Source organism: Pongo abelii, chromosome 11, assembly GCF_028885655.2.
Source record: "Pongo abelii isolate AG06213 chromosome 11, NHGRI_mPonAbe1-v2.0_pri, whole genome shotgun sequence".
NCBI lineage: Eukaryota > Metazoa > Chordata > Mammalia > Primates > Hominidae > Pongo > Pongo abelii.
Window position 1 is genome coordinate 140,580,553 of NC_071996.2, and position 26,285 is coordinate 140,606,837.

At 44.5% G+C, this 26,285-nt stretch overlaps 1 pseudogene; it reads right to left on the bottom strand.

Annotated features, from left to right (window-relative positions):
- Positions 1-3,553: 3,553 nt before the first annotated feature.
- Positions 3,554-25,703, bottom strand: LOC112132413 (uncharacterized; annotated as a pseudogene).
- Between the last annotated feature and the right edge of the window lie 582 nt (positions 25,704-26,285).

Genomic DNA, 26,285 nt, shown 5'->3' on the forward strand with positions numbered 1-26,285 from the left:
GCCAATTGCTGTCGGGTAGAAAAAGAAGTTTCAAAAGCACAAAGGAAAACATTCAAAAGAATTCCCACTGAAGCTCCCTGGGCCAAAGAACTTTGGTATATAACATTACAACACTAAGCAGAGACCTGATTTGCAGAAGGACCATCATGACTCCTAAGAACAAGCTAGATCGGGCTTTGTTTCCACTATGTTCCATTTCAAAGTTTCCTAGAAGATTATAACACGGCAAAGTTTTTTCTGAAAAATTCGGTGCAGTGATCTTGTAGTTTTTCTCATGTGAAGCAATACGCCCCCAAGGATGTCAGATGACAGAGGCATTACGGAAGTCTATCCCAAGAAGTTAATGACGAGGTGCTGCCACCCATTCCTAGAATACTTGCATTGACTCGTGAAAACCACAAACAGAGACTAAATCCTCCCCAGATGGTGGGGCTAGGAGAAGTTCTTTGGAACAGGCGAGTAGCCTTTCACCATCCTCAGAAGGGACCTCCATGAGGAGCATTTCAAGCATGACCTGGGAGGAGCTATTTAGGAGGAGGGGGATTGATTAGGATGTCCATAAAAACAGCCTGCTGCAAAGGGCAGGGCAAGGGTAGTTCCCTAAGGAAAACAAAAAGACTTACCAACAGGAGATGGAAAGCAAGGGGAGAGCGGATGCTCCCCACAAAGATGGTGCATTTTCTAGAACATCCTTTCCCCTCCTGGAAGACTCTCATCTGAGTGCTATACCTGAGTCCCACAGCCTTTCGAGCAGGGAGAAAGGGAGACGTCTCAGTTATGCAGAGGACAGGGCAAAGGGAGGCTATCTCCATAGCATCACTGTCCCAACAGCAAGCATGGCAAATCTCCAGGGTCCAGTGTCCTGCAAGATTGAACTCGAGGGGAGAGCGCCTGGAGCATTTGGTTTACGTAAGAATGTCTAGGAGACATTACTGGAGGTCAACATCCCTCCAAATTCCTCCACCTGTAGAGGAAGCAAGGCCACAGCATGGATGATATGAGACAGAAAAGCTCTCCGCAAGAAGCCTGTCCCCAGCTCATATGCTCACACTTACTGAATAGTCCTCACAGCTCTGTCTAAAGCTCTCACTTACTTTTGAGGAGATAAAAGCCATCAAAAGCCAGGAACTTAAAACATGTTTGAAGAGTCACCTTTACCATGTGGCCTCTTGGGGGTGTTTTGAAACCCTCAGTCAGCTCACTAATTTCAGAGAAAAAGGCCTGGGAATACACTGCATATTTCTTGTTAAGTGGACTCAGTACCTGAGGACAAGAGGGAGGTGCTTCCTTCCCCCAAGAATTTGGACGGAGAGAAAATCCAGAGGCTCGGGGAAAGAGAGGGTCTAGAAATCAGGCCTGGGTCCTCCTGGGAACGTCCATGGTGTCGCTCCTCAGGGGCTGTTTGTAATCTCAGCAACGCAGCAACAGAGATCGTGACCACAGTTACGAAGGCTGCTCTTGAGTCTCAAAGAAACTGTGAGGCAATGGAGAAGTCGACGGACCCGACGGCCTTTATCCAAGACTTTCCAAGAACGAGGGATGTTAAATAAGGCAGACACCAACACTGGGGCTACTCATTAGCTGCTTTCTATTAAGAAGTGGAAACGGGTTTTCAGTGTTCATCATGTCCTCCGAGATTTCTCCTGAATCCATGTTCACTTCCCAACTTCCATATCACTCTCATTCCGAAGTCCACTAATCCTGAGAAGAAGGTTCCAGCTAGCAATCTCTAACAAGGAAATATCACTTATGAAAAAATTAACCAGTTGCTATTCTGGTTTATTTTATCCACTTATTTCAGCAATATTTGGAATCAATTTCTTATATTCCAGGCACTGTGCTACTATTTGATAGTATCCAAATCTGAATAAGATACAACCCCATTTCTAAATGTCTCTAGCATTATAAAGACATTTAGAAAATGTTGTGGCACTGCAGTCACATGCTAGAAGAGCAGAGAAGAAAGCTACCTAACTCTATTGGTTGGGTGGTGGTCTGGGCTGAGGTTGGATTCCTAGAGGAGGTTTTGTCTAGGCTGAGTCTTTAATGTACCTCATCTTTTAATAGGTAATAGATAGATGAATGGCAGAGGGAACATGAAAAAGCATAGAGGTGTGACTTAACGTGGTACATTTGAGAAACCTCAAGAATTTTGGTGTTGCTGAAGTGAAGAGTTTGAGGCAGTGAGTCGTGAGAAATAAGGATAGAAAAATTTATACAGGAGCCAGAAGTTTGAATACAAGAGCTTCTCAAAAAGGTTGTGTGAACCCCCCAGGGATGGAGGGTCTATGGTAGTAAGCCAGGGGGAAGAAATTAATGCACGGCCATTAGAAGTAAAATTTAAACTTAACTGAAAAACACAAAAGAATCCCTGAACAAATGACAGACCTGCATGTTTATGAAAGGGAAGGCACAATGTCACAAATATGTCATTTCTGCCCTAATCAATCCAATGCAATTCTCACTTACAGTCCTGGTGGGCTCTTCTTTGTGAAACTTGAGAAAGTGATTCTAAAATTCACTTTTGATGAAAAACTAAGAGAGTGGGTGTTATGGGCTGAATTGCATTCCCTCGAATTTCCTATGTTCAAGTTCTAACCCCTAGTACCTCAGAATGTAACTGCATTTGGAGATAGGGTCTTTGCAGAAGTTAAGTTAAAATTGTGGTCCTAATGGGGTGGGGCTAATCCAATATTAATCAATATTATAAGAAGAGGAATTCACAAGCAGACACATACAGAGAGGAGATGATGTAAAGACACAGGGAGAAGGCCATCTACAAGCTAAGAAGAGAGGCCTGGAACAGATCCTACCCTCATGGCCCTCAGAAAAAAGCCAACCCAGCCAACACCTTGATCTTGAACCTCTAGCCTCCAAAACTGTGAGAAAATAGATGTCTGCTGTTTAAAAATTTCTGTTATTTATGGCAGCCCTGCTACAATAGGGTTTATAACGGCAGCCCTAGCAAACTGATGCAGAGGGTCTTGTGCCATTGCTATTGTGAAACTATACAATTTAAACAGCCTAATATTAGCCCCATGATAGACAAACAGACCAGTGCAACAGAATAGAACATCCAGAAACAGGCCCATTAGAAAAGTAAACATTTTAATCTGACAATACCAGTGCTCATACTCTCCAGGCACTTGGTATGTACCTTGGCAAAAATGGAAGATGCGCATGCCTTGTTACCCAACAATTCTCCCTTTGGATGCGTATTCTAGAAAAACTCTCATCTGAACAAAAGGTAATGTGTGTATGATGCCCATTCCAGTGCTGTCCAACAAACAACAACAAAAACCACCTAAATGCCCATCAATAGAAAAATTATAATATATTCACTTGATGGAATTGCTTTTCCAATCTGAAAAAAGTCTTTATTCACCTTTGTTTTCGAAAAATATTTTCACTGGGAACAGAATTCAAGATTGGCAATTTTTTTCTTTCAGTACTTTTAAAATGCAGCTCCAATGGCTTCTCACTTGCATTGTTTCTTCTGAGAAATCTGCTGTCACCCTTATCTTCCCTCCTCTTTATTTTGTCTGTCTTTTCCTTTTGTCTTTTTTGTATGACTGCTTTTAAGATGTTCTCTTAGTCATTGGTTTTAGCCAATTTGGTTAGTATGTGCTTCCGTGTAATTTTCTTCACATCTTCTTATACTTAAGGTTCTCTGAGCTTATTGGATCTATGGGTTTATAATGTTCATCAAATTTGGAAAATTTTGGCCATTATCTATATAAATATTTTTCCTGCCCCTTCCCTTTGGTGATTCCAATTACATATATATTAAACCCCTGACATGATTTCACAGCTTATTGATGTTCTGGAGTCTTTTTTCTGTACTTTTCCCTCTTTGTTTCATTTTAGATAGCTTCTATTACTAGATCTTAAAATTTACCAAGCTTTTCTTCTGCAGTGTCTAATATGTTGCTAATCCTATAATTTATTTTTTGTCTTATACATTGTATTTTTTTCATCTCTAGGAGTTTGTCTTGTGTCATTTTTATATCTCCCATGCTTCTATTTAACTTTTTGAACATATAGAATACAGTTATTATACTGGTATTTTAATGTCCTTGTCTGCTAATTTTAACATTGGTGCCAGTTCTGGGTCAATTTTGATGGACTGACCTCTCCATTAAGGGTTATACTCTTCTGCTTCCCTGAATGCCTGGTGTTGGGTACTAAAAGTTGCTGTAGTCCTTTCAATATTATTGAGCTTTATTCTGGGATGCAATTAAGTTACTGGAAATAAATTGATCCTTTTGAGTCTGGCTTTTAAGATTTTCTAGGTAGGACCATAACAATGCTGAGTCTATTTCTACTTATTCTCCACTGATTAAGGGAAGGCTTTCTGCGTATTCAAACCAAATGTCCTGTGAATCATGAAGTTCTTCAGTCTGGCTAATAGAAACAGGCGCTGTTCTCAGGCCTTGGTCAGCTCTAGTTACTTCCAGTCTTTTTGGGTAGTTCCTTCCCCAAACTTGGGAGGTTTTCATGTGATCATAAGTACTCACTGGAACCCTCAGTGGTGACCCTCCACACCCTCTGTATGCCTCCCAGTCATTCTTCCTGTGCAGCACACTCCTTGCTGGCATTCTGTCCTGTGAGCTCCTGCCTCTGGGATTTTTCTATACTCTCAGTTGTGTCTCCCCAACTCAGGGACTCCACTGAACTCTGCCTAGGTTCCCCCTTTTCTGAACAGGAGCCTGGAAACACTATCAAGGAAGACAGGCTGAGCAATTGGAGGCCTCATTATCGTTCATTTGCTATCTCAGAGGGTTCACTGCCCTTCATTGTTTGATGTCCAGTGACTTGAAAACATTATATCACATATTTTGTCTGTGTTTTGATTGTTTCAGGGAGGAAGGTAAATAAAATCCCCATCACTTCATTTTGTCTGGAAAAGCAAGTGCATTTGATAGAATATCGCAGCTTTCATAAATGAACTAGATTAATAATTAGGATTATATGCAGTAACACAGATCTTGACATTAAATATTGAGTAAAAATAATCCAATTTGAAGAAAAGTGTATTCCATCTGAAACCGTTTACATAATTTCAAAACATGCAAAGGTATCCTGTATACCAGTTTTATACAGAGAAACATAAACATATGTATGAGAAACACCTAAGCCAATGTAAGGGAGGTGATGCATCAGGAAAGAGAAAATTGGAGGAGAGGACCAGGGGATAATAAAACGAGGTTTGAACTTTATCTATGTCTTATTTAAAATAAAAACATCAAACAAACGTGTAAAAATGTTAGTATATTAGCATTACTTAGAGCTAATGGTTGGCTAAAAGAATACTCACTATATATTTTTATGTCTCCCAATTATTTCTTAATTTAAAATATCTTTTATTTAGGTTATTAGCAGCTTCTGCTGTCGAGAATAGATATTTGAATTTGCCTTTCGGGCTCACCGCCCTGCTCACCATCCTTGCTCATATTTGCATAATTAAACAGTTCACAGAGGTGTCTTCCTCGAGAAAAAGAAAACCCTCTTCTAAGAAGGAAATATCCAATAATATAATTCTAAGGAGGTAAATTGTTGTGGGTGGTTACTGGAGATGTTTTTTAAAAATGTAGGCAGAGTTCTAAATTCTCATCTGCAAAATAGAAAAATCTGTTTTGATAAATAGTCATTTAGACTGACCTGTGCATATCTATTATTGCTTATTCTTGTGCTTTCAGGGAAATTAGTGGTGTGTGTGTGCGTGTGTGTGTGTGCATGTGCACATTTTCTTGTTCAAGGATAACAGGAACAGAGAATCTCAAAGACTCAGGAGGATTTGTAGGCTCCACTCTCAGGGTGATATAAGAAGGAATTGAATTCCCTTGCTGTCCATTCTGTAATATTATTTAATATTAATTCACGAACACCTCAGTGCATGAATTGATGTTAGGGCTATTGCATGATTATCGTGGGGAGCTAGTCTACACCCTTGTGAGAAGTGTCATGTTTCTCTTGACGAGAGTGAGTGGTCCCAGTGTCACATGTGACAGGAAGAGGCCAATCTAGGGACAAAAAGTAAGGAATTGCATAATTTGTTTGTGGGAGCTTTTGCCAGTCTGGTTTGGACTCAGAGGTAAACAGATGTTTTGAAAATTCACCAATGGAGTCCACAGGCTCCTGCCATGTGGAACAGGGAGAGGAAGCCTTCAGCCGGCGGGCTCTGAAGGTAACATATGCATTTCTTGTAATATTTTTCCCTTCCATTAACTCACAAATTTCTATACAATTTTAAAGCTACAGGCTGATCATTGCTACGCTTTGGAGAATTAAGGGCAAGTGCATTCCACAGTCAAAGCGGGCCATGGAGGACTCTGCGCACCCAAGGCAGATCCCAGCTGGGCCCTGTAGAGCCATGTCCTCGGGAGAGTCACTGAGGCAGAGGCAGCAGAATGGCATAACCAGGAGACTCGCCAGATGATCACGGGGCCCACTCCTGAACACACGGGGCAGCTGTCTCCGATACTTGTCAATGTTACTTGGAAATAATTTGAGAACGGCTTTTTTTGGCAATTAAATTATTAGGGATCTCTCGGGACATTAACATCTCATTATTAACTGAAAATGTGGTTTCATTTTATAGTCGTGGATTGGTGAGGAGCAGATATGTGGATGCCCCTCTATGGGAAGGAACAGGAGTCCAAGACTGAACGTTAGCCCCGCTCATTGCACTGCAGCAGGACAGTGCAGCCTTTCTTCTGTTTCACACAAGTTGATCGGATGCACACTCCATGGTGAAAACAGAGCCAGGTGGATTCGCTCCCATCCCAACTCTTCCTTTTCTCCTCAAGAACCGTGACTACACTTTTCTGATGACAATATTGGACTGCAGGTGATGGATGGTGTCATTGTTTCACAGGCTTGCATCTTAGATATTTACAAAGAAGGAACTTTTGGCACTTTAATACTAATAACACATTATTTGTGTATGGCCTATGACAGATCCGTCTTTACAGGCAAAGGCAGTTGAGGAGAAAAAAAGAGAGGAAATAGGCAAAGTCAGTGTTTGACAGGCTGAAGGAAAAAGGATGAGGGGGCTCTGAGAACTGGAGAAATAAACAGCAAAGCCATTTTCAATCAAGGGCTATTCAGGGAAATAGCAGCCACACTATGTATTTCAAATAGATGAAATCTAATACAGGAAATTGCTTAAACAGGTACTGGGCAAGTGGAATCTCTAAACAGGGGATAGCAGACAATGGGAAAACTAGCAAAGTGGGCAGCTGCTGCCACCACCTCAGTGCTGGGCACGTACAGGGAGGAGAATCCTGGCAGCACCCGGGGATCCAGACTACCCAGTGGAAACTGCAACAGAGGCAGGAAAATCCAGACAGAGTCAGAGCCATGGAGATACTCAGCTGCGGCTGGGGACTCCACAAGAAGAACAGAGAGGAGATGCAGCCTGGCTCTTCCTGGCCTCTGGCCCACCAGTCTCAGCCAAATTCATTCCAGGATCTGAAGGGCAAGGGAGCTGAGAGGGGGCATCTTATGTGATGGTGATCAGAGTAGGGAAGGGCAGGGATCAATTCAAAGAGTGAGGTTGCCAGATCAAACACAAATGCCCACTTATATTTGAATATCAGATAAACAATGAAAAATTTTTAGCATAACTATGCTTCATGCGATATTTGGTACTCAGTTATACATTTATTCATTGTTTATCTGAAATTCAAATCGACCTGAGCACCCTGTGTGTTTATTTAAAAATCTGAGCACAAACGGAGATAGCTGGCACCTATGGCAATAAATGCTGAAGGGGCCCCAGGACTCTCCCCGGCCCAGAGGGTTACACCCGTGAAGGAAAGGGAATTTTGCAAAAGACTAAAGGTTCATTCCAGGAAAAAAATGAAAATTAGGGGAGGGAGATGGCTGAGGAGTTAATAGATCAAAGTCTTCAAAATACCTTACAGGAAAGATCAAGGACAAAAGGATTCCCACGGATGCTGGAAAAGGAAGCCTGGGGCTAGGGGATGGGATTGTGAGTTTGCACTGAAGGATCCTGATAATGAGTCATGTCACTGATTGAAGCCTGAAACCAATTAGAGTCAAAATTATGCTTGGCCTCAAAATTAAAAATATAAGGCATGATTTTTGAAGAATGAGAAAGCACAAGCTTTTATTGGGGTCTCTCATCACCTTGCTGTGCTGTGGTGGGAATTGGCACATAAAACAGGAAGGAATTGGAGAAAAAAACCATCACCCTCTGGATCCCAGGAGATTCTCAGGAGTTTGGGTGAGTGACAAGTGCTGTCATCTGCTCTCGGGGAAGGAGATTGTGGGGGAGATAGTTGCTAACTTGAGGGTATTGGACTATCAATGGAACTGCTGGCATGTGGGGCTTTCTTTGGGCATATCATACCCTCCTTACACACACACACTGGAGGCAGAAAAGGTAACTTGGAAATGACTCACACTGTCTGCCCAACCTGAGCAGATAGTATACCTCTCACTAGGGAGCAGTTGTAGCACCTCAATTCTCAACCCTCTCTCTACCATCAATAACCAACACCTTAAAGCAAAGAGGGCCTTGAACACACTTATAACAGTTATTGAGGACTGATTCGTTTTGACAGCAACTGAGGCAGGATTGATGGGAAAACTGTTGTATCAGTATTCACATACATGTTCAATGAACAAGAGCAGGCATGGTTAACTCCAAGAGAGTTATCTGCTCTGCCAGAAAGCTTTCTTGTCTACCCCAATTTTCATATAACAATTCAAATTGTGCAAGAAGTTTAATGACCCGAAAGCAATATGGGCAAGTTACCCACAGCATCAGAGGTTAAAAATGGTTGCTGCCCTCAGAGGTCATGCACTCTAAAGTGAGACAGGTCTTCAGTAAAGTGAGTTAGGAGCTGATGGAGCAGAGAGTGGGAAAGCTGAGCTTGTCGCAGGATCTATGCAATTTAAGGTAGCAGTTCTGGGACAAAGAACTTTAGGAATTGAACCTCCCGGATTTGGATACCTCTTTCTAACTCCAAACTCTCTTGGGGAAACAACTCCACAGGCTGACAGTTCTGTATTTAAATTAATTTTACCTGTTTTATATTTTCTGTTTTTAATACAGCTAATGGAAAACTCAAAGTTACTATGTGACTTACATTACATTTCTGTTGGACAGAACTTTTCTGAATTCCCATATATTCATATGCTTTGTATCTCTATGAGCTTAAATGTATAGAGGCCCTGCTCTCTACCTCAGCCTTCTTCCCCTGTAATCTCCCTAGAACAGTCGGGTACAAGTCGGCTAAGAAAAAAGTGAGGCCAGAGATGGGGGTGGTGCGTGCAATCACAGTGGGGATATAAGGTGGATAAATGGACTTGTTTTCTCAGCTAACCTTTTGTTCCCTTCACTCTCTCATTCCTGGTAGGAAGAAGATCTTCAGTAACAAAGAGTAAAGAAAGGGAGACTTGGCAAGCAGAATGCAGCATCATCATTATGAGAGAGCCATTGCGTACATGAGAAATGTTTGGTTCACCCCAAGTGACTCACCTTGAAGACCCTGAAGGGCTAGAACTTTTGCTTGACTTCTAGATCATTCCCCTGATGGTCCCAGGGGCCAATGGTCTCCTTCTTTGTGCTCTGTGAGAACCTCTGGCCCCCGATGGAAGGGAGCCTGGGAGCGATCCATGTATAAGAAACTCTGGAAGGAATGTGGGGACCAGAGAGAAAAGGGAAGAGGACAGGACACAAGGGACACCCAGGTGGTGGGGCCTGGTTCTGGCTGCATGTGGTGGACTAGATGAGACACGTATCTCAATGGTGTGCACTGTCTTCCAGCCTCTGTGTACGTCTGTGATTATGCCTGTCTAGAAGCTAAATTATTCTCTTCCTGGTGATGGATACAGTAAGTACAGCTCAGTGCTTTCATTAATGTTCTATAACTCGGACCCCTAAAATAGGAATTTAATTGACGTTTCCCCCCGTTTTAGCCAAAAGACAGCTGTCCAACAATACGAGGTAATGCTTTAGAATAAACTTGGCTAGGCGTTCCTAGCTTGGTTTATACAGTTTGATTCTCATGGCTTTCTGTGGAGGCCAACCCATTGCCAATGTCCACTTTCACTTTTCCAGTAATAATGATAGCGGCTGGAATATGTAATGTGCACAAAAGACTGTCAAAATGAGACTAGGCCTCTAAGTAAGCCATACCATATCCATCCCATTAAGCTGCAAAATCATGAAGTGGGAAAACTGGTTCTTATTACATAAGCCTGGGAGCACAGCGACGGTTGGAATGGCATGGAATGAGGTGCACATGGCCAGCCAAGGCTTGCTTCTGCCAGACTTTTCCCCTATGGTCAGAAAAGACAGGGACCAAAAACCTTAGAGATGAAATAATCCATTTTTTAAAAATTCAGATCACTGGCAGGGAGATTACATTATAACCCAAAAGAGTAGTTAACAGATTAGGGTCTTTGTTTATAGAACCTCATGGAGTCATGTGACGGGATGGGAATGCATTCACTGGAGTTACATTCCAATGGGTCTGCTCAATACCTAGGTGTTTTATGAAACATGACATTTTACTTTGTATTTACTGTTTTTCACCTGTTATTTTCATTTTAGAACATTATTCTATACCATTGGGTATTTTTCAATATTACCTATTTAATAGAGGTATAGTGCTCATTTTCAGATATGTATAAATCCATCTCTCTATTGTTTGAGTTTGAAGCAGACTTCATATTAAATATATATGTGTGTATATATATATATGCATGTATATATATATTTATCTTGATGTCAGCAGATTTCATCGCTGAAAAGAATTCATTTTATATTATTTCCCACGATTTCTCTCTCCCATTGCATATGACTTTCCAAATGGTTGTTGATATGGTTTGCCTCTGCGTCCCTTCCCAAATCTCATGTTGAATTGTAATCCCCAGTGTCGGGGAGGACCTGGGGGAGGTGACTGGATCATGGAGGCAGAGTTCTCATGAATGGTTTACCACCATCTCCCCTTGGTACTGTATAGTGACAGAGTTTTCACAAGATCTGGTTGTATGAACGTGTGTAGGCTGGGAGCAGTGGCTCACGCCTGTAATCCCAACACTTTGGGAGGCCGAGGCAGGTGGACCACTTGCAATCAGGAGTTCGAAACCAGCCTAGCCAACATGGTGAAACCCCATCTCTACTAAAAATAAAAGAATTAGCCGGGCGTAGTGGCACGTGCCTGTAATCCCAGCTAGTTGGGAGGCTGAGGCAGGAGAATCGCTTGAATCCAGGAGGCAATGGTTGCAGTGTGCTGAGATGATGCCACTGCACTCCAGCCTGGGCGACAGAGCAAGTCTCCTTTTCAAAAAAAAAAAAAAAAAGTGTGGCACCTCCCCCCTCTCTCTCTTCCTCCTGCTCCTGCCAGGTGAGATGCCTGCTCCCTCATTGCCTCCACCATGAGTAAAAACTCCCGGAGGCCACCCCAGAAGTAGATGTTGCCATGCTTTCTGTACACCCTGTGGAACTGTGAGCCAATTCAACCTCTTTCCTTTATATATTACCCAGTCTCAGGTATTTTTTGTAACAGTGCGAGAATGGACTAATACGGTTGTGTGGCCATGTTTCCTCAGCTGTGGCTTATTGACTGTTAAATATTCGCATGGAGCCACGTTTCCCACAGGCTGCTCCCAGCCAGTGGCTGAGCAAGGCAGGGCAGGTCCACTCTGGGGAGAGGCTGGGCTGAGTCCTCTGGTTCAGGGTTGAGGATGCCCGGTGGCTTTGCAGAACTTTCCTGGGGCCACCTCCTCGCAGCCATCCCTCCTCTCTCCTTCACTGGGGTCAGACTCACACCACAGTCTGAAGGCTATTCCAGTTCCACCCGCTTCCCCCCCATTTCTCTTAGGCATTTTCCCTGATGAAATGCTTGCCTATTTGATCCATTTCTTTGCACCGCTTCTTAGGGGACCTAGGGTAAAACTACCCGATTCCTACTCCTCGCCAGATCTCCCCTGTGGATGGCTGTTCTGCAGGAGGGGTCTTGCCTTGCCTCCTCCACTGTCACGGCTTCAGGGTGCTTGGAGCTGTCACTGAATGGAACACATCCCAGTTCCCAGGCTGCCCGAATGTGAGGACTCCTCCCTTCTCATCTGCATGGTGACTCCTGAGGCTGCATTCCTGGGGTCCTCAGCAGCCCCTCCTTCCTGTTTCTGTGATAGCACATCTTGGCTGAGGTGTAGCAGATGAGGAAGTGAGTGGGCTGAGAGCAAAGAGAGGCGATTGATAGAAATGAGAAGAAAGGCATTCTGCTCAACTCACAGAAGCATCCAAGGAATGGAGTGTGGGCGCTGCCGAGTTCCCCTGGAGCTCAGGCACAGGTGTCTCCGTCAGGGGATGGGAGAAAAGTTAAAAACACAAACAAGAACAAAACTTTGTGTAGGCAGTCTCTGTGCTGGGACACAAACTGAGGCCCTCTGCGTTTCACACTGAGGCCATTCATGGCATCTGGTCCTTTTGCTCCTCTCAGGCATCCCTTCTTCCCAGTTTCTGCCTTAAGGAAAGGCCGTCATCTCCATTTTCCTCTTGCATTATTTTCATCTTTATCTGTGGAAAGTTGGAAAGACTGCACAGGGGGCTTTCTCCAGATGACATGTGAAGCGACACCCATAGGAAACTCTAAATCCATCTGAAATTTTAGTTTCTGCTGAGGGTTAATATTTTAAATGGAACCCATGAGCCCGCTATAAAGTGAAGCCCAGCTCAGTGGTGGTGGAGCGTCTACAGGAGTCATGAGGCACAGCATTTTCTAGTTCCTGCCTAAAATCAGAAAAGAAACCTTTTCTCTGCAGATTTTGTCAAGGTGTTCGGCAGGCAGCTGCACTTTCAACTCTTATTTGCCCATTAGCAAATGGAAAATTATAATAATGTGAACTATTTTTGTTTGTTTTTGAAATGTTGAATGATGTGGCAGTGTAGCTAAAATCCTGCATTTGGTGGCCAGAACTATAAGCCATTTTTGAAAGGAAGACAGTTCTCGACAATAAGCATCTTGATCTTGAAACCCTTGAGGAGCAGGGACAGAGCAGAGAGTGCAGTTGAGAGCGAGAACAAGAGCAGCAAAAGAAAATGAGCAAACCATACTGGAAAAGCAACCCTTGGCCAGCCCCAACGGCTCTGAGCCATGTGCCAGGTGGTGCCAGGTGGTGTCAGTTGAGAAGCTCTGGGCCCTGCCAGCCATGTTCTGGCCTCAACCCCAAGCTGTCCCTGAGGGCTGCACCCCAGAATCCGAGGATGTGAGGAGTATGGTTTTGAGCCCTGCTCTGGTGAGGAAGGGATTGGCAGACTCTCAGATCATGCCAAGGCTGCTCTCGTTTGCTGTTTCATGCATGTGTGCTTTGTGTGCATGTTGAAAGGAGCAAACTGCGTGTCGCCTATGAAACACGGGTTTGGTTCTTCAGAAGAAATCCTTTTGGCGTTCTCACAAAGCTCCAAGTTATCCAGGAAGCCCCAGGGACCAAACACGCACTGTGGTTGGGACTGTGATGCCCAGATGGGCCAGTCCTGGAAATGGAACTCATGGAAGGTGGCGTCGTGATGGCTGGTGGAGCAGGAAGGATGCCGGGCAGGGCCTCCTTGAATCAGCCTGGCCTGGAGAGGTGGGCAGGATTCATTCAGTGAGGGTATCTCAGACTGCACTGAAATTAACATTTTATTTACACACATTCACACATATACAATACACCAAGAGACATAAGAGGGAAAAAACTATGATAATTTGCTGTTTATGTGAGTTTCCACACAGATACAAAACACTCTTGTGTGCAAAGTTCACAAGGTCTGGCTCCTTCCCAGCGCACCTCTGCCCCCGCCCCCCGGGCTTCACCTCGTGTCCTCACGGCAATGTGCTGGGCAGGGTGAGTCCCATATCGCTCTCAACAGCTGAAGGGGAGCTGCTTGTCTTGGCAAGATCTTGAGAGCTAATGACGCATGTAATAGTGTGTGGGGAAAGTGAGAGACGATAGAGGATTGTGTGGTACAAAAAAGCAAAAATATGTGTTATAGAAATAGAGTATTTGCATCAAACTGAAATCCTCCCTATCCTGAGAATTTCAGGACGAGGACAAAATCACAGGGTCACATCCTGAAGGACACCCTGCCCGGCTCTGACTTTACCCCTCTCAGTGCCCTGAGGTGGGGGTATCGATCTAGAAAGCCACCTATCGCAGGGTGTGTGTGTATGTGTGTGTGTGTATGTGTGTGTGTGTGTTCATTAGTGCTTGCGGTCACTGTGAAGACACCAACTGTTCTGGACAAGACTTCCCAATAATGCAGGGCGAGATTGCCTGAAACAAACTAGAAAAACACCATAAAAGAAGAAAAGGGAAAGCATGCCCAGGAGAGCCTCATATCTTTTGTCCATATTGCTGTTTTCGTAAATCCGGGGTGAATAAAAAGCTGGCACTCTCCGGGTTTTGCCTGGTCCTGGAATTCTTTTGTAGTGAGCACCACCTTGTGGTCTGCCTGTTGCATTTCCCAAGAACACAATGTCAGGGTCCCCGTGCTTGCTGAAACCTGGTTATCACACTCGGGCTGGACTTTCCTCCCCAGCCCATCCTGCCTTCTTCCCACCCTACCAGACCCTTCCCACTCGAGGGCTCAGACCCATCTCAGGCTTGCCCCAGTAGGCTCATCCCACTTTCTGGAATTAAGACTGAACATTAAGTTGCTGGCCTGAGCCCAAGGCCCAGGTGTCTTATTACAGCCGCTGTGCCACCCACACGGTCTCTCTGGGGCCACCTCCGGGGGACCATTGCCCTACACAGCGCCCACACACACAGTCCTTCCACATGCCCATTTTGCTCAAAATCTCTCTCTCCTCACTCCTACACCCCTCTTCAGCAACTTGCTGGGATTTTTTCGGCATAACGTAGCGGGTCTGGCCAATCCCCAGAACAGGAACCCTCCCAGCAGCCCGCCACCCCTAGTCTATAATCACAGTCGACTTCAACCACAAACACCTGCAGCAAGGAAAGTGCTGCCCCACCCACCGGGAAACTCCGCATCCCTCCACATGAAGAACATTCCTGCACCCGGGAGCAGTGGAGGCGTCTCACCCAAGGCGACTGCAGATGCTGGCATAGCTCCACGTTGGACAACCAAAGGTGCCTCGTGAAGTGCCATGATAAGCTCTGCCAAGGTCTGAAGCAAACAGGTAGAGCCAGGGCGTCATCCCAGAATAAAGCACAGTCAGAGACAAGACGGGGAGATGGAGGAAGGAACCCGAACAAGGTGGCTCCACGCACCGGGTATAGGCAGGCACCTGGGCTCATGGTGTTTAATTCATTCTCATAATAACTCTTTGGGAACTATTATTTTTCCCATTGTACAGATGAGGATACCGAGGCTTACAGAGGTTGAAAATGTGCTTATTTATCTTGAATTTCCCTAACATGATCAGCTTGCTGTAGATACTCAAGTTCTACTAGTTTCTAACTCCTTCCATGTAAAGCAGCAGCGAAGCTGCCCTGCCAAGTCCGGCAGTTAGCTTTGTGCATCTCTGAGCATCTTTTCTTGAGCTCTCTTTGTTACCACCTGCTGGTCACAGAGCCAAGGAGGGCTGCACCCCCTTCCATCATGGCTGCAGATGCCCTCTGGGAGAACATTCGGGGCAGACTCCTGAGGACCCCACAGTGTTGAGCACCTGTCCTTGCTGTGGCCAGGCTGCCCTCCGTACCAAGGTAGGTAAAACGCCCTGTCACCCACTGGGCATCATACCTGGGAACCTGGGCACACCCAAAAACTGCTCCATCATGCTCTGCCCAAAGCCCTCTCACCACAGGGCTCAGGCTATGGGGCCACTTTGAGGCAGGCACAGCTTTCCTCTGTACCCCTGTGTGAATCTTTGATTGCTGTAACTAATTGCCATAAACGTTGTGGATTAAAACAGCACAAGTTTGTGATCTGTTCTGCAGGTCAGTAGTTCAGTACAGATCTCACTGGACTAAAATCTAAGTATCGGCAAGTTGCATCCATTCCTGGAGCTCTGGGGAAGGCCCGTCCCTGCTCCGCTAGGTTGCTGGCTGAACTCAGTTCCCTGGGTTCCCTGGGATGACAGACGTGCACCACCATGCCCCAATAATTTTTGTACTTTTAGTAGATACCTGGTTTCGCCTTGTTGGTGAGGCTGGTCTCGAGCTCCTGGCCTCATGTGACCCACCCACCTCAGCCTCCCAAAGTGTTGGGATTACAGGCATGAGTCACCATGCCTGGCCTCCAATGGACTAGTTTTGAAGGAATCTCAGGATTTGCAACCTGCTGGAAGGAATTACTGGTGTCATTAGGGGCCTCCCTGAAACCCCACGCAATGACAGCATGGCACACGCTGACCCCGGCTGAGCTCACAATGACAGTTGTTTTGGCTTGGCTTCTGTTTAGATGGGAAGCAGCTCCCCATGTCTCTTGGCTGAAGGTTTCTCCTGGAAGTTGACCAGGACCCCTGCAGGGGATGAACAAAAGCTGACACCTCATCACCCCAATTCACACACAGTTAAGCCCCACTGATCCTGGGATGCAAGTAGATAAAGGGGGGAAAGGACTACTTTGTTTAACTTCCCAGTATCCTCTGATTGACTTAATGAAAAAATCCTGATGTTAAGCTCCCAGAAAAGGGTTTTCAGGGCTGAACTTGAGCTGGCATACCACCTACATCCTGTGTTCCGTGTTCACAAACACAGAACACATTCGTGTCTCATCTGTGCCTCATTTGTCTTTCCCTGACCTTACTTCCACGTGAGAGCAGCCACTTGTGATCCTGTCCATTTAAAACAATATGATCACAGGCCTGGGGCTCCAGACGCCAGACGCAGAAAAGAAAAAGACGTGATAAATAACATTTAAAGCACTGCAAAGTTTGATTTTCATGTCTAATATCTGCCCCTGGAGATTCTGCTAAATGTCTTTTCTCCCTCTTCATAAATTCTTATGATAACAACTTTATTTGGGAATTAATCCAGATTCCCATTATTCACTGAATTACACTTTCCCAGCATGTAAGTTCCTCCCTCGTTGTAAGTTACAAAGCCTTGGAAGCTACATTAACTCTTTCTGGCTGCTGGGATGACAGGAAGGTATTTCTAGTCCTCATGTTTCAGAATTGTATCTGAAAAGCATTAATGTAGTTTTAAAGGGTTTCCAAATTAAAACCAGGGTGAAAATTGACCACTGGGAGAATCCCATTTATACCATTATATTATGGGGTGTTTTAAATACACTTCTGTCCAGCCTACTGCCATTGGCTCTAATATATAGAACGGGCATCTATACAGAATGGGCATCCCTCTTGCAGTAGCACTGTGGAAGGACTAAGCACCCACACTCTGAGGTCAAACTGTCCTGGTTGAAATCTTGACTCCATTTCTCACTAGCTGGGTGACCTCAAGTAAGTTACCTAACCCCTCTGAGCCCTGGTTTCCTCATTTGTAAAGTGGAGAAAATAGCACTCACTTGATGGGGCTGCTGTAAGGATGAAGTAATATGGTGCAAGAGGAGCTAAGACTGCTGCTTGGCAAACAGTGGACATTTGCTGAGAGCTTGCTGTGCACCAGGCACTGTTCTAAGTACTTTACACGTATTAATTCATTGAACTCGCTCAACAGCTCGGAGGTTGGACATCGTTATCCCTATTGCAGGCAGTGACCACTCTACAAATGTTGGTTGTCATCCGCTGATCTTGACGCCTACGATGGATTCACCTGGTAACTCCATCCACACTTAAGTTGGGAAAGCACTCCACCCTGCCTCTAAGCCCGGGCACTCTGGGCAGGGTCGATTACATGACCTGGGTCTAAGCCAATCAGAGCATCTCACTACCGTCACCGCAGTGACTGGTCCAGGTGGGCACATGACACTGCCGGGGCTGGGACTCCCCAGAAAGAGCCTCTCCCTCCTTCCTGCTGGACTAGCCTGAGAAGAGGCGAGGCTGTCACTGCTGCAGTACTGGGCGGAGGGCCTGTCTGAGAGGGAGCCAACCTCGAGGAAACTGTGTCAACAATGGACAACGAGACACCAGCTGTGTGACTTCACGTGAGCCCACGCAGGAAGCCCGCCTGCAGCCGGGACCCTATCTTGGCCCATAGCATCGGGGCTTCTCAGGGAAGCACTGGGGTGTAAGCTTCAGCCCCAAAATACATCCCCACCCTTTTCCCCCTCCAGGCAGAGCAGAGACTGACCACTGGGGCCCGCTTGCTGCTCGGTGGAGCTGATGTCTTCAAGGCCGGGCTAATGCCTCACTGACCTCTCGGCTCCTTCCAGCTCCACTGACAGAAAGAAAGCAGATTAGATTACCGGGCGAGGTAATCCTAAGGTTTAGAGATTCTTTTGAGGAACCTGCCACAAAGGCCAACCAGAATCCTTATTACACAACCAGCTACTGACCTCCCTTTAGGAGAACAGGGCTCTAGGATAGGAGCAATTACATTTAAATTCTGCAATGAGATTGCTATTTAACAAAACAGCAAAATCATCAAAATCCTAAAATTGTATGTATAATGCCACTTTGGCCTACTCACTTTCTGTAAAGAACTTTATTTTCCAATCCCATAATTAATATCAGTATCATATTCCATTGAAGACCATCTGTTTTACCAGAGCTATGTTATCAATCATCTCCAATTTCAGAACTTCACCCTGGTTTGTCCCCTTGATAGGGAAGTGAAAACATTGTAAACAGTCATCTAAGCTGGCATGTGTGTGAGCGGGCCACAGGGTTTGCTGGTGGATATCAGAAAAGTCATTTACCACAAAGTTCTACTTATAGACTATTGCAAAATAAGTAGCTCTAAAAGGAAATTATTATGTTTGTAAAAACATGAGCACTTTCCTCTTCCTTTGGGCAAGTGGTACAATGTTTTACTATCCACCCAAATTATGTCACCAATGATTGAACTCTTCAAAGAATTCAAATCATGTGGATTTGAGCCTTCTGGGAAGGAAAACGAAATGCACCTTGACTTCACAGGCTGGAGGGCTGGGTGTGACTGGGCCCTCCAGAGAGCCTCAGGACAGAACCTCAGCAGACGGTGGCAGCTGAAGACCCATGTCAGTTCTCAGATTAACCAGACACCTCCCACCAGTCCATTCCTGCCTGTGGATGGCCTCCTGAGAACCAACTTCCAACCAGAAGGTCATTGTGGGTGGTACAGAGTGGGACTGAAGGACTTACATGATGTTTTTTGTTTTGTTTTGTTTTGTTTTTTGAGATGGAGTCTTGTTCTGTCACCCAGGCTGGAGTGCAGTGGCGTGATTTCAGCTCACTGCAGCTTCCAACTCCTGGGTTCAAGCGATTCTCCTGCCTCAGCCTCCTAAGTAGCTGGGACTACAGGCACACATCACCATGCCTGGCTAATTTTTCTATTTTTAGTAGAGACAGGGTTTCACCATGTTGGCCAGGATGGTCTCGGTCTCCTGACCTCATGATCCTCCCACCTCGGCCTCCCAAAGTGCTCGGATTATAGGCATGAGCCACCATGCCCTGCCAGGACTTACATGATCTTAAATGCCCCCACCACATTCCTTACCCCTGGCCAGGAGAGTCAGGGGCTTTTCTGTCTTCCCTCAGGGTTACACTTGCCAGAGACCATGATTTCAATGTCCTTGACCATGATACCTCAAGACATTCTTGGGTGAGTTGAGGCTCAGAAAACAGTACCCCAAAATATGGCACTTTGGTATGCTGAGGGTTTTTGAGTTAAAGGAAATTAAAAGGCCTCAAAAATAAGCCTTAGAACTAAGGTCTCTCTCCAGTCTCCTTTCAACCCCCTGTCTAGTCTATCTGATCCTCTTTTTTTCCTGAAGCACCAGCAAGGACTCTTTCTGGAGTTTCTCTATCTAAGTTTCGCCACTGTGCCTGGCTAGAGATGTAATTGTCCTAAGACACCCTTCCTAGGAATCTCATCAAATAACCAGGAAAGATTAACTACTGGAGTAGAGAAGAGACTGGGAATCATCACCATGCCAGACAGACTTTTCACCTATTCTTCTGAGAACAGCTCCAAGAGATTACCTGGGAGACTTTATCTGCATAAGAAGACAACCTTTGTTCACAGCGTAGTTCTGCCCCTCACCCTCCTGCCATCTGCCCCAGAACTCAGAAGAACTTTGTCCCAGACTATTATCTATTCCTTGGGCACACTCATTTTCCTTAGAAATCATGTACTACCCCTCTAAAATTTCCTACAGTCCCCCACTTCCCTGTCTCCTATGAAGAGGATATATAAGCCTCAACCATCTGGCCCTTCTTTGAGTCTCCTATTTGTAGGACTCCCATGGCCATATGCACCTTAATAAATGTGTAAGTCATTTTTCTCCTATGACTCTGTCTATTGTCAGTCATTTCAGTGAAACTTCAGAGAGGGTGGAAGGAACGCTTTCCCTCCACCCCTACAGGTGCACTGGCCATATTCCATATCTTTCCTCATCTTTCATATAACATCTGAGAGAGAAGGTAGAAGTTGACAGTCCTTTTAGAGACTAGTTTTCTTAAAGAACTGAATTCACTTCTGTGTTCTACTGGGCAAAGTAAAATGCAAGGTCAGCTCAGGCTCTTGATGTGATTAGCTGCACGTGCATAGGGCACCATCTTTCGAGTCAATTTTTCACAGCTGATGATGATATTGTTCACTCCTTTTTAAAGCTATATAGCACTCTATTGAGAGAATGTGCCATAGTTCAACCAATCTTCTATGTCTCAGCATTTAGGCTGTTTTCAATTACATATAACGCCTTAGTGAATCAAATTGTGAATGCTACTTTGTAGAAGAGGTTTGTTGGGCCAAAGGGTAAATGTATTTGTTACCTGAGGCTGCCGTAACAGAGTGCCACAAGCTTTGTGGTTAAAAATAACAGAAACTTATTCTCTCACAGCTCTGGAGGCTAGAATTCCAAAATCAAGGAGTCAGCCATGTTGTACTCTCCAGGAAGTTTACAGGGAAGAATCCTTCCTTGCCTGTTCCAGTTTCTGGTGTCGCCAGCAATCCCGGGCATTCCTTGGCTTGTAGACACATCGATCCATCCTCTGCCCCTGTCATCACATAAACATCTCCCTGTGTGTCCGTGTCTGTTCTTCAATTCTTACAACACCCGTCATATTGGGCTTAATATCCACCCTAATTCAGTATGACCTCACTTAACTTGATTACTTCTGCAAAGACCCTATAACTAAATGAGGTTACATTCACAGGTTCCAGGTGAGCATGAATTTGGGGGGAAACACTCTTCAACCTCTTACAGGAAAGGCATATGGTGGTTATATGGTGTCAAGCTCCCCTTCATGGAACGGTACCATGTTGCTCTCCCCCGAGGATGAAAGGGAGCAGCTTTGTCCCCACAGACACAGTAATGCAGCTTGTGGTCAAGCTTTTGAATTTTTGCCAGTCTGATGTGTGAAAACCAATATCTCAGTCTTTTATGTTATGGATAAAGATGAACATTTTTTCTTATGTATTCATTTGTACACTGGTGGGGGATAATCTGTTCATGTGTTTGCCCGTCTTTCTAGTGGGTTTTTGGTCTATTTTCCTCAATTTTTTATATAGAATCTGTATGGGATTTTCCATTAATCTGTTTCTGTTGTTCATTTTTATGTGGTGTTGTTTCCTGGACCATTTAGAAAGAATCATGGCTCACCAGCTTTTCTGACACCACAGAGCTCCCTCTGCTGTGTATTTTTGTGGTGTGTTTTAAAAACATGCAGCTTGGCTTTAGAAATTTCCTGGCTGTTTCCTTCTTCCAGCCGTATCTGAACCCTCTCTTTCCTGTTTCTCAACTGTCCCTTTTCTTCAAACTGTTTATTCCACCCCTAGATGTTTCTTCTGGGCATGGGGCTCTGTCCCGGAAGAAAGCCCTAGTAGGTAATTTTGAGGGTCAACAGGGTCTAGACAGCTCTGGTCCCTTCAAACTTTAGCAGCGACAACTGCAATCATTGCTACTAAAGTTGGCAATGCCCCTCTCAGCTTCAGCTGCTGTGCTCAAATCATCTTTATATGCTTTATGGTGAAAACCTTTGGGCTATCTTGGGGTTCTCCCCTTCTCAGCCCTGTTGCTTTCTTATGTTATTTCGTGCACAAACACACAAACTTACAAATCTTCAGGTTGTTAATGGTTTATTCCCATCTGCTTATATTTTGATGTTCCTAAGAATGCCTCGTGACCTAGCTTTATTGTTTATGTCATCCACGGCTTTCTGATTCTGTATCTAGTTTTCTGTCTATTCTTATGGGGGAATTCAGAGAGTTTCAAAAACTATACTATCATCAGCATGGCAGTTCCTCACTTGTCTTTCCTCAATCTTTAAGAATTCTTTATTTATTAGTGAAATTAACCCAGTGTCTCTGATATACATTGCAGCTACTTTCCACTATGTTTTTAAAAACAGTAGTTATGGCAATTTTTTTGTGCATACATAGGTGCTATGGTTTGAATATTTGTCCTTTCCAAACTCATATTAAAACTTAATCCCTAATATGGCAGTATTGAGAAGTAGGGCCTTTAAAAGATGATTGGGTCATTAAGGTTTTTCCTTCTTAAATAGATTGATCCATTCATGGATTAATGGGTAAATGGTGACTTTACAAGAAGAAGAGGAAAAACCTGAGCTAGCACACTCAGCTCCATCACTATGTGATGTCCTGCCCCAACTTGGGCCTCTGCAGAGAGTCCCCAATGGTAAGAAGGCCCTCACAAGATGCAGCCCCTTGACCTTCAACGTCTCAGCCTCCATAACCGTAAGAAATAAATTTCTTTTCTTTAAAAACTACCCAGTTTCAAGTATTCTGTTATAGACAACAGAAAATGAACTAAGACAATAAATTTCTTTGCAATGTTTATATGTCCAATTTTGTTCATTTTTTCCTTTCTTGGCATCTCATCTGGATTTTGAGTCATAATGAAAAAGCTTTTCCCCATAGATGAATTCACTCATGTTGCCTCCGAGTGCTTGTTTGATGTCATCTTTTACACTTACATTTCTAATTCATTTAGAGTTTATTGTGTATCATGTGAGATATGTTTATTTAATTTTCTCTGCATCATTTATCAAAAAGCCAATCACTTTTCCAGCACTTGAAATGTCATCTTTATCATATACTAAATTTCCATATGTACTTGAGTTATTTCTAGACTTTCTATTCTATTCCACTGATGTGTCTGTCTAGTCATGCACAAATACCATAAGGTTTATTTTTAAAATACTTTCATTTAAAAACATTCATTATGAAATATTAAAAGACACACAAAAAAGTTCAAAGAGTAAAACAATGATGACCCATGTACCACAGCTGAAACCTTGGTAAGCCAAAACTAAAATTCTAAGCCCCCCAACTGACTGAATTGAATCCCCCTCTCAGCTAAGGGCATGCCAAAGTAAACCTGAATAACCGGTTCAGGCCATAATGGGAAGGGGGGTTCAGACATGCCAAATTATATTCTCCTCCCTTTGGAATTCAGGCACAACTAGCCAGCATTAACATTAAAACAGGAATGTTAAGATGGACAAAACAGGGGCCGGGCGTGGTGGCTCATGCCTGTAATCCCAGCACTTTGGGAGGCCGAGGCAGGTGGATCATGAGGTCAGGAAATCAAGACCATCCTGGCTAACACGGTGAAACCCCATCTCTACTAAAAATACAAAAACAAAATTAGCTGGGCGTGATGGCAGGTGCCTGTAGTCCCAGCTACTTGGGAGGCTGAGGCAAGAGAATGGCGTGAACCCAGGAGACGGAGCTTGCAGTAAGCCGAGATTGTGCCACTGCACTCCAGCCTGGGCGACAGATCGAGACTCCATCTCAAAAAAAAAAAAAGATGGACAAAACAGACTCTTTGTAGCAATAAGATAACCTGGCTCTAATATACCATCACATGACAGATAGCAGGCACTGAAAGAAATCAAAGCATTTTACCCCAAAATATATTCCTTTAACATATATTTAATAGCCCTGGAAAGCTGTTTCATGTGGGGAAAATCTACATTCTATACAGAATCATCTCCCCTTTTCAGATCTTTTCCTGATCCAGGAGAGAATTAACTAAGAGTTTGCACCTTTTAAGGCCTAATAAGAGACATATACCATCTATTCTCCATAATAAGAACCTTGATCTCCACAGCTCCTTATCTTAACCTGGATACTGCTTTCTATTGATTCCAGGTCTTTAGATAATATAATAATCAATTGCCAATCAGAAAATCTTTTCATCTATCTATGACATATAAGCACACCCCCACCGTGCTTTGAGTTGTCCCACCTTTCCAGACCAAACAAATGCATATCTTACCTGTATTAATTGATACCTTATGTTTTTCTAAAATGTATAAAACCCAACCGCTTTGGGCCCATGTTCTCAGGACCTCCCGGGGCTGTGTCACAGGTCATGATTCCTCACATTTGGCTCAGAATAAATCTCTTCAAATATTTTACAGAGTTTGACTCTTTTTCATCGGCAACATTTTGTGTACCCTTCCCCCAGAATATCAGCAGAAGTCCTGCTGGGGAAGGGTACAATGAATCCTACCAACGACCATATAGGTGATCTTGGAAGGGGATCCTTCCCCAGTTGAGCCTTGAGATGAGACCACAGCCCCAGACAACACCTTAATCACAGCCTCATGAGTACCCTGATAGAGAGAACACAACTAAGCTACACAAGGATTCCTGAGCCACAAAAAGCATGAGATAACCCATGTCTGTTGTATTAATCTGCTAATTTTTGGGATTGATATGCAATCTTAATTGATAAAGAAATAGACTAGTAAATTCTAGAAAACCCCAAGAGAACTAAAGGAATTCCTTAAGGCAATATGGTTCACTCCATTGTGAGGGCTGAGTGTATTTGCTGCTGTATCCCAGCACTTAGTGGTCTGGCACTCAGTAGGTGCTTAATAAGAAAATGGCTCTTGGAAGGAGAAAAACAGACATGGGTGGGAATGAGTAGAACTTGGAATGGGGGAGTAGGCAGAGTGGATCCCAGTGTGGAGGCCATTTGAAATTGAAAGGGTTATCAGGAAGAACATGGATTCACAGTGTGGCCTCAGATATTCTGCTGTGACTGGGTTTATAAAGCCATTTCCAGGCTGTCTCTGGCACTGATCCCCAGGAGTTTGGACATAACTGGGGTGAACACTCATTGGTGCTGTGGGGCCTCCTCAATCTGTGCAGTGCTGCTGAGAACATGGGCTTTGGAGTCAGAGAGCCCTGAGTTTAAATCTCTGAGAGTTGTGTGACCTTGGGATAGTTATCTGACTTCTCTGAACCTCGGTTCTTCATTTGGTGTCATGAGTATTGCAGATGAATCAAATGAGGTAGCTTAATAAATGGTCATTCAAATCCAGCCAAATCCAGTTTAAAAAGCGTCCTCAACTCTTATCAGACAGGTACCTCCCAAGACATGCAACAGCCTCAAGCTGGTTCCTGTCGGCCTCTCCTATGGCCATGGAGGTTTTCTATAGGCCAGGGACTCAGTACCCCTGGGGCTCACACACCCCTTTGAGAAGGCCATGAACGCCGTGGAAAGTTATGATAAACAAAAAGTCTGTTTCCCCGGGAACCTGCCGTAGAAGCGCCTGGCGTTTCTGTAGAGACTGGACTGTGCTTCCTGCCAGAACGCCCTTCCCAGCGCAAAGACCTAGGGGTGCCCAGAGGAAAGCCTTCCTGATACCTTCCCCTCCTACTCTCCCGGGAACTTCATCCAGTTTTCCCATGGATGCTTCGGGCTGATCACGACCTTTCTCCCAGCCTCACGGACAAGGACGAGGTCCACTCGGCTTGGACCACCTGATTCGGGATGGAGCCAAGAAGGGGATGCAGCCCGAGGAAGCCTGTCAAGACTTAGACAAACATATAGCACCTGGAGAGGGACTCCCTGAAAGCACACTTAAAGGGACTGCCACTTACAAAGTAATTTTTGGGAAAAGGAAAAATAAAGAGAGGAGGAAAAGTTATGCCCAACCCAAGGCCTGCCTCGTTCCCTCAGCCAGTGGGAAATTAAGGATCCTGCATGGTGCCACAGCGCCCCCTGGTGGGAAAGACTGAGATTGCACCGAAGTTCTCCAGACGTCCATGTCTGGCTTGAACCTCTCACCTCTACTTTGGAGGGAAGAACATTGGAAATTATTTCCCAAGACTGCATTCCCTCAAGTTAAGTATAATGCTTGATTTCCACTATCAAAGATAAAAAAGACATGTCTTAAAACCCTGTGTGAATAAGGTTGTGGGCATCCCAACCTAGCATTCCTATAATTAACAAAAATCACCATTTTTTTGCCCATGTCCTGAGCCAAGAA